The sequence below is a fragment of the Haliotis cracherodii genome, unplaced genomic scaffold (genome assembly GCF_022045235.1).
Source record: "Haliotis cracherodii isolate W230 unplaced genomic scaffold, xgHalCrac1.p SCAF_18, whole genome shotgun sequence".
Lineage (NCBI taxonomy): Eukaryota > Metazoa > Mollusca > Gastropoda > Lepetellida > Haliotidae > Haliotis > Haliotis cracherodii.
The window spans coordinates 4,371,913-4,382,377 of NW_027266273.1; positions in this window are offsets into that span (position 1 = coordinate 4,371,913).

Below are 10,465 nucleotides of genomic sequence, written 5' to 3' on the forward strand. Positions count from 1 at the left end.
TCCCCTGCCTCGGGAAGATGAGGAACTACAAATACACCCTGCAACATCCAGTGACCTACACACTGAGCCTGTAGGTGATGTCGCAAGTTCAAGGGGGGTAGTCGTCTAAGGCGCCGAGATTTGCTGTGCAAGGTTGCGTCCCTTGGGCACGCCAGAAACCTATGATTGTGGGTTCAAATTTCGGTTCGCCCATTTAAATGTTTTTAGGTTTGACGGCACCATACCCGTGCTCGTGGGTTTCACCGAAGTGGTAAACGTCTGAGACCTGCATCACTTCGGGCTTTCCTCACACATTAGGCTGACACGCCGCGATATAACTGGAATACTGTTAAAAGCGGCGTTAAACCCAACTCACTCACTCACTCCTCTCACGCGGTCACTAATATGGGTTTCTCGAACCTTGTTTTTCCATTAACATGCACTACTCGCATAAACAATTGGCTGTATATACAACAGCTGGCGTTATCTGTAATACATAACATGATGAACGTGGTACACCACACATTAAGAGACAGTGTGGCACACCCGAAATGATCTAGGAGCTTTGGATATGAAATTGATCAAGAAATCTGAAAAAGTCATCATCGTCGTCATTTTTGTTTTTAACGAGTTTAAGACAGGTATATGGAAAGATGGTAAAACATTCTTATTATCATTATTGTCATTATTTAGACATACATTTTGAATGTTTTTTTTACAAGGATGCTAATTTAGAAATCTGATACATAAACCACGATCACCAGACAAAGGAGGTGTCGGTGAGGTTACCACCACTCTAGTGAGTGAGTTAGTTTGCTTTAACGCCGCTTTTAACAGTAGTCCAGTTATATCGCGGCGTGTCAGCTTGATTTGGGAGGAAAGCCCGAAGTGATGCAGGTCTCAGACGTTTACCACTTCGGTGAAACCCACGAGCACGGGTATGGTGCTGACAAACCTAGAAACATAATCGGGGTGAACCGGGATTCGAACCCACAATCATAGATTTCTGGCGTGTCCAGGGGACGCAACTCTGCACAGCAAATCGCAGCGCCTTAGACGACTGAGCCACCCGTGCCCCCTTCACTTTATGATATATCAACAAACAAACAATTACAACCTGACAGTTGAGCACCCCTTAGGATCTACGATCGCTCACAGCAGCAGGGGTTGAAGGTTTGAGGGAACCCGATCAGGAGAATATGGTGGTGCTGGAGGAGTCCAAAGCCACATTGTAGCCATGGCAATGACTGATTTGTGTACTGGCGCATTGTCCAGCACAAATTTATTAGCTCATCACATCTTGTCTGGCTTTTTGGAAGATACTCAACCGTGATGGCACCCTCGGCATCCCAGAACACGGAGACATAACTTTTCCGGCTGGAGGGACAGTCCATCGCTTTTTGGTGGTGCTGATTTCAAATGCTTCCACTGTTTTGATTGTTGTTTGGACTCAGTCAATCCAGGTGTCCTCCATAGTCACAGATCGTTGCATGAACCTTTTTGGATCAGCTTCAAACAGAGCTAGATTATCACGAGATATATTGTGTCTGGATTAGATCTGTAGCTTTGGAACACATGAACAAGCTGATATCTTCCAACGTTTTTGTGATAATGGAATGTAAGTTCTACTGAACTGGCTGTATCGTATCAGCATCATTTGCAGCAGTGGTAGTAGCCGCAGTAAGTGTAGTACTTAGAGTGTAGACACGTAACGATGTACCAATTGCAGAAGTAGTAGTAGTAGCAGTAGCAGTAGCAGTAGCAGTAGCAGTAGCAGGAGTGAGTGAGTGAGTTTGATTTTACGCCGCTTTTAGCAATATTCCAGCAATATCTTGGCTGGGGACACCAGAAATGGGCTTCACACATTGTTTCAATGTCGGTAATCGAACCCGGGTCTTCGGCGTGACGAGCGAACGCTTAAACCACTAGGCTAGTAGTAGTAGTAGTTGTCGTTGTTGTTGTGCTGCCGAGATTCGGGATTTTGAACAACATAGTAGACGTCGTTTTCTCTTATGTTTGTTTGTTGTTTAACGCCGAACTCAGAAATATTGCAGCTATGTGGAGGCGGTTTGTAGTTAATCGAATCTGGACCAGACAATCCAGTAATTGACATCATGAGTATCCAACCGAAATTTGGATAAGATGACATGCATTAACCAAGTCATCTAGTCTGACCAGCTGACCCATCACTGGTTGCCGGGGGTCTTTATTCTTACCAGGCATCCCCAGGACATTCAACACAGACTGCATCCCGCATGATATTGATGTTCATGTTCACCACTATCGACAAGTCTTTGTTACACACATCGTGACACCTACTATCGACAAATAAGAAATTGACACGGTCCAGCTGATACGCTGAATCGTTATAAAATACTGTCAACTGACATTTGCGATTATATCTGTAAAAACATTTACTCGGGAATATTAGTCACTGCTGATGCAAGTGTGAGGCTACATTGATGTGATCATCCATGCGTCAAAACACATATCAGTATTTTCGTAATCAGCAAATAGCTATCATATATGTTATTATTGACGATGTCAGGAGATGAGGTGAAATGGGGTTTAAAGTCGCGTCCAAGATTATTGCACTTATAAAGAGACGTGCGTGTTTGTGGCTGCTTGTACTGGTCCGGACTGATGCCGATTTATAGAGCTAGCCTACTGAGATACCATGCCGCAGTGTAACATGAATACCTCACTCAGACACAGTATACTGACTCCGAGCCGACCAGTCCTTGTTTTAGCCCCTTAATACCGAGCGCCAGAACCCCGGACCTTCCGCTCTCCTTGCGGACGCTCTACCACTAGACCGGAGGCGGTCGACGATGACAGGAACAAAGATGGCATACAAATGCAGCACGAAGCTATAAAAAGGTGTATCGAATTAACAGACACTGTTGGAAATACCACCGTAACATGAATGATAAACAGGGTACAAATGCTTATTTCTAAGGGTCTAGCCTAGTTGTTAAAGCGTTCTCTCGTAACCCATGAGACCCTGGTTCGCTTCCATACATGGTACATGTTGCCCCCGCCGTGTTATTGCTGGAGTATTGCTAAAAGCGGCCTAAAATCCTACCCACTCACTCACTCACTCGTTTCATATTTCTCTTCAGTTCTACACTAAAAGTGTGCCTATCTATGGCTACCTCCTTTCATCAACGTATCCTAGGGGCGGTCGGGTAGCCTAGTGGTTCAAGCGTTCGCTCGTCACGCCGAAGACCCGGGTTCGAATCCCAACATGGGTACAATGTGTGAAGCCCATTTCTAGTGTCCCCAGCTGTGATATTGCTGAAATATTGCTTAAAGCGGTGTAAAACCATACTCACTAAAGAATCATAAATGGATATTTGAAGATGATATGGGATTTTACGAGCGCTTCCGGTACAGTCGATGTTGCACATCCAGAAACACATTAACAAGATAAAAAAAGGCGATAGCTAAAAGTATGTAACGAATGATCGAACAGTCTATGAATTGCATGGGCTGATGGCAATACACAAGGAAACTATCAATCGTGTCCTAATATAGATACAAGCCGACACAACCGATAGGTTCGATAAACGTAATATCATTTGATAATCATTTGTTTTTCTATTTGAAAGCATTGTTTCTAACAAAATAACACATGGGTATTCATTGTGAGCACGGATGATTTGTAATGGCAATATTCACTGATACCTTACAAATCCAAGGCCGTAGTTAACTTTTTTAGTTTTCTATAAAAAATAGGGGGGGGGGGGGGGGGGGGGGTCCGGTTTAGGATAGGTCCTCAGCAACCTATGCTGGTCGTAAGAGGTTAAGTTATACACAGATCCTCGTTGACTTTGCAAAAGTCCGTGTCATCGTACCCCACCGTGGACCGTTGCCCATATCATTCACTGGATTATCTCGCCCAGACTCGGTAACTTGCAGGACCTTATGAACCTGCCGAACGAAGGAGGAATATTACGATACGTACGTGTACTATATACGAGGCGAATGTTCACCTTTTCACCAGGTGTCATCACTGATTTTCAGTAATCCATTTATATAATTTGTATCCCTATTTTGCTTTTTACCCCAAAATGTTGACTCTTGGTATTCCTGCGCCATACCCGTGCTCGAGGTCAAGATCTCCGACCTACCTTGCCTTTAACGGATTCATTCGCAAACGTCATTGAAACGTAATGAAGATAATACATAAAATATTTTATATCTATTGAGCAAAGCTTTTTGGTCGGTTCACGGAATCGACCAGCCAGGAAAATGGAACACTGATTTTTGATTGCATGGAAGGATAAAAAAAAAGATATGTTAACTTTTGGATAGTACATCCATGTATCATTGTGTACTTTATAAGGGAATCACCGATAGATGCCGGAGGAAACGCGACAAAACGCGTGTATGTGTATTGTGTTTTGCTTTAGCCAAGATGGCGGACCGAGAGAAAATGTATGTAACGAACAACGTGTATAACGAACTGATATCTCCGGTTCCTTGTAGTTCGTTATATCCGTGTTCTACTGTACCTTTTAACATGTATCATAGTTCCTGGCCACTGCAAACAAATACTAACGTAAGAAAAGTCATCTGTGGCTGAATGCATAATGTTTCTGAAAATATGATAAAAATACTTTGTCGGAATAAACACAATGCGTCTTAGGTATTTTACTGACGCTTCTCGATGTGGCCATTAAGTTCAATTGCAAAATAATATCGATTAATAATATTTGTTGACATACTTAGTTCTGCATCATAAAGTTATCAAAATGATGTAATTTTAATCTCTTCCCAAAGATCTATGATATACTGAATTATATTAATAAGAAGAGTAGTCTTAAACAATGCAGTGTTGGTACACACCCATGGACAAATCGTTGAGAGGCGTGTTATGACACAGGTTATCTCAAAGAGTACACCTGTTCCGTTTCTCTCTCTCGTTCCTGTAACGCGTACACAGCGTATAATAGGATACAGATAGACGTGTTCCTGTGGATCGAGATGTATGGAAAAACATAATCTCCCAACATGGATATATTGGAAAGGGTATCAATATAAGATATTCACTTTTGAAGTTCAAAATTCCCGATATACTAGATTGCCCAGCGTTGTATGCTCTTTGTGAGAAACAAGCCTGTCTATGACGTAAATGTGACCTAAATATAACGTTAATGTGAGGGAACTGGCAAGAGACCGACCAGTGATATTCAGGGCAGGGGAGCTTTTGACGTTTTGAAAAATAACCTTTATGAGAAAAAACGCTGAAATTTAATTTGTCCCTATGTTCAACAAAAAAAACATATCACTCGTTGGACATGCTGGGTAACCTAAAATGTATTGTGAGAATTCAGAGAAAACAAAGTGCGTGTTTTGAAGGAGTGACCAGAACATACCCTGTTTCTAAAGAAATGTCACTCCAATTCCTAAAATCATATTGTAATTCTTCAAGCACATTTTACGGAAACATATGCTGGGATCACATTCAAAACGTAAACTCAGCATTTCTACATCCCAGGTCTACAAATCAAGAAATCATTATGCTTACAAGTCGCATGTATATATCACAGTAAATGTAGTTAATCTTGATACATGGGGCATTTGAATGTCAAATACCATAGTCGTGCACAAAACTAGCCCGTAAAATGGCAGGTGGACTTGCACAAGTCTCTTTGGCAATTATTATTTGTGTAAATCCTAGATAATATAAATCATAAGAACAAGTTGCCCCCATTAAAGACTGGCGTCCTTTGACTGTCTGCTTATCTAGTCTTAATAAAGAGATGATTACTATACGTCCATTGACATATCATTCAGTACAGACTTGGAACAAGGCTAGATGGCAGGCAATATACCACTATAGCAATATACCGTGCATGACCTACCAATCCATTCAGTCACCTCTTACGACCAACATTGGTTGCTGGGGATCAGTTGTAGCTCGGCATTGCCAACGGGGTCTTAATTTCCGGGTTATTCAGAGTTTGATTGGGTGGTCGGGTAGCCTTGTGGTTAAAGCGATTACTCGTCACGGCGAAGACACGTGCTCGATTCCCAACATGGGTACAATTTCTGGTGTCCCCCGCCGTGATATTGCTGGAATATTGATAAAGGCGGCGTAAAACCATACTCACTCACTGACATAAACACACATCCAAACCACACAAATACATTCATCAACCTCACACCACACACCCCTCCATCCCCCACACTTCACTCACACACACTAACATCCACATCCACATCCACATCCAAAACCACGCAACAACAAAACCACACCCACTCCTAAACCAACTCAGCTTTACCAATCCAAACTCCAAACATCACACCATTTCCACACCCACCGCCATCACGTGCGTACATCACACTCAAAGTCTCCCATCGACTATACACATATCTTGATAAGCCTATAACGTTTATCCGAGTGTCATTCAATTCATAAATATATTACGATAAATAGAAACAACGCTTAGGAAATATTTCTCATAACTATATTTCAAAGACACGTCAATCTTAAGGTCACGGTGGAAATAATATTGTTGTTTCTGAGGACCTTACCTTGACTTACTAAAGTCACAATCAGGACCAAGACGAGAACTTTAGCCTGTGTATTCATTTTGCGTCTGTAAGCAAAACATAATGATTGATTAGTAAGCAAAACATAATAAGTGATTAACGAGCGAGTTGAGACAAATGCAGCTTTAAAAACAGTATTCCAGATGTCGTGGCGGCTTCGGACTCACGAAAGAGACTCTTACCAGCGGGAAATTAAACCTCTACGAGAACGTGAAATGTGTTGACAGTCCAAGGATCATAATCAGTGCGAAATCGGGATTCGAACCAACGACTACCATATTTGGCCAAACAACAGTATAATTGTATTAATCTCTGAGTCGATCAGTCAACCAAAAGACGGGAAGAAAGAAGAAAAAAACACGTGCACATGAAGCATATGAACTGACAAAAGGAATCACGAATAAACAAACATATTCAGTTGTAAAATAACAGATCATTCAGTTGTTGAAGTTAGCATTGCTTTGGGGTAAAGATGATCTTTAGATGGGATAAAGAGGATACGTAGATTGATTGATTGGTTGATTGACTGATTGATTGTGTTTTTTTTAGCAATATCACGACGAGGGACACCGGAAATTGGCTTCAGACATTGAACCCATGTTGGGAATCGACCCCGGGTCTTCGGCGTGACGAGTTTACAAGTGATGACGGTCGTGACGCCGAATACTCTTACTCCTGCTAAAAAAATTCTTTGTGTGTCATACTGAATTTCTGTTTCATTCCAACTATCATGTAGTTGGTATAATAAGAATGTAAGGGGTAAGTTGGGTGATTTTCTGTTCGTCTGCAATCTCGAACCTATCTGATCAAACAAACAAAAAGGTAAATTCATGGTCAATCGTAAACCTTTTCAAAATGAACTATGATGGCATTCCCAAAGACATAAACAAAAGAATAAGCGTTGCCACATTTCGGGTTAGAGGGCAAATTTCAAAATTCTTGTAAAGGCCGCGCCCACACTGGTGGCAGAGATGTTACCGAGAGTGTAACGAAGGTGTCACGCGCTGGGCAGGAGCTGTACACATGATAGATAATATCAGTTAAGGTATATTTTATTATAGTGTCACATATTGTACATAATAAAAATATAACATGTTATCTCAGCAATATCAAGCCTGGTAAAAGCTTAAGAGACACTTCTTAAAACATGTTTAAAACATATCAAGTATATCAAAACCCATTATACATTAAGATGTAGCTGTATAGTAAAATACATACATTTTCTACTCTCATTAAATACGTACTTAATGTTTAAAGAGTACTTGAGTGGATGCCTCAAGCACCAATCAAAGTTTTATCAGCGAGAGTAACTGATAGAAACGTCAGTAAAAGGTCTATGTAAACGCATTATGTAAGTTAACTTGTGGCTGTTTGAATAGGTTTCACTGTATAAAAGAGTACACGTCATAGACATATTAACATAATTTTCAGCACACCTGGTTTGATTGAAATAATTTACTCCCGTCAAAATCAGCAAAGTTTCCCAGACCTCCTATTGTATCTTACAGGGTTGAAGGTGTATGTTGTGGCTTACACATAGAGAGTGAGTGAGTGAGTGAGTGAGTTGGGTTTAACGCCGCTTTTAACAGTATTCCAGTTATGTCACGGCGTGTCAGCTTAATGTGGGAGGAAAGCCCGAAGTGATGCAGGTTTCAGACGTTTACCACTTCAGTGAAACCCACGAGCACAGGTATGGTGCTGACAAACCTAGAAACATAATTGGGGCGAACCGGTATTCGAACCCCCAATCATAGGGATCTGGCGTGCCCAAGGGACGCAACTCTGCACAGCGAATCGCGGTGCCTTAGACGACTGGGCCAGCCGTGCCCCCTATAGAGACTTGGCCACATTTTGCTCTTAAGATTTTGTTGAAATGTTGTACATATGTTTTTAATGTACACCAATGCACAAATATAGCTGCTGTTTACTGATGAACTGGGCCGACTAACTTCATAAATTTTCATTCATTCAACTTGTTAAAACAATAACAAAATGTCTGTTAACGCACGCTTTATTACGTATAGTAAATCAAACACTTGCAAATATCCAATTTTCACAATACATTTGCAAACACGAATACAGCGTTATCACTATCACCCGCCATGGGGTACATTAGAATTATGTTTGTTCACATAGTAGTAAATAATATGGAAGTTAATGTAAACTATAAAAAGACCTATAACTATAACGCCTTAAGAGGAGATAGGTACTGGGGAGGCTTCATGTCATGAGAAAATCTGATTAAATGTGAAATTAATACACACAAATGCGCCTTCTCTGTAACAAAATAATATATGGCACACTTTTCAAAATCTTACAAATATAAATATCTCTTACATAATATTGGAAAGTTTCATTCATGTAACTTCAGCAGTTCCTGAGAAAACTTGTCATTTGTTGAAATAAGTTGACATGGATCAAAGGCAATAACTCAAAAATGAATTAAGGACACTTATTTGAGATCATTACCAGTTACATCAGTGCTTAAAATTTCATTTCTCTAACTTATGTAATCAATACACCAGCCACATCAATGCCGGGACGCGATAATGGGATGTATCTATTGAGCAAAGGTGAGCACTAAAAGTACTCATGGAAATAAAAATAACTGTTTTGCTGGATTTAATAATTGACACAAAGCATTACGTAGATGTAAATACGAAATAACAAAACAACGGAAAAAGTGCTAGTCTGGATTTGCTAGTTTTATCTCAGTGCTCAATACAAAATGTACTTTACAGGAGGTAATTTGTAGGCACTTACAACATTCAAAAATAAAACTAAGTCCGAATTGACTTGGCAGAAACAGGCTATGGGCATTATGCAAATAATCCCGGAAAAAAAGTTATCAAAACAACAATACAAATAACAGCAATGTTTATGTACATAATAATAATAATGACATTAAGTTGTTGTTTGTGAAGGGAATATGTTACTTTTACGTTCTGATATTTTGACGATGATTCACTATCCCACAATGCCACTCACAAATCACGAACCACTGACAAATTACATGCACGTGGGTTTCAAGCACCTGTTTTCACCTGTCGTCAAGGTGTCATAGGTCATAGACATTCACCTTGATCTACTAACACCTGGTTATGCTCAGTTTCACAATAGTCTGTTTTGTTCATATTTTTACACACTTTTACGTAAAAACATTTGATGCGCTGTATTTGTGCCAAGGCCCAATTAGTACTAATTGAGTTGTTTGAATATTCATATATTTTGTATATTAACTGCATTTATTTAAAATTTGAAATCGAAAAAACAGTTTTTTGTCATTTCCGGGAGTACTTTTTAGAACCCCGGTCGATGTGCCGAGCGAACGTTTTAACCAGTTGGCAACCCCACCCAACACCACTCCGCCTACCCATCACTACCCCGTCAGTCCAACACCTGGATTGCAAGAGCTGTACCTATCTGCCAAGTGTTATAAACGTGTAGAGGTGAGGTGAAATGGGGTTTAACGTCGCGTCCAAGATTATTGCACTTATATAGCGACGTGTATCTATTGAGCAAAGGTGAGCACTAGAACCCCGGTCGATGTACCGAGCGAACGTTTTAACCAGTTGGCAACCCCACCCAACACCACTCCGCCTACCCATCACTACCCTGTCAGTCCAACATCTGGATTGCAAGAGCTGTACCTATCTGCCAAGTGTTATAAACGTGTAGAATGTGACTTTGATAATTATATATATAACACCGTTATAACGAACACGCTTATAACGAACTGATGGATATAACATACTGTTTTTAGACCTGTCCTTTTGCTGTTGATAATTAGACAATGATTTTATATATTTTATCTAATTATCAACTGCAAATGGCTGTGTGTGTGTGTGTGTGTGTGTGTGTGTGTGTGTGTGTGTGTGTGTGTGTGTGTGATATCATTATCTAATTATCAATGTCATATCCTAAG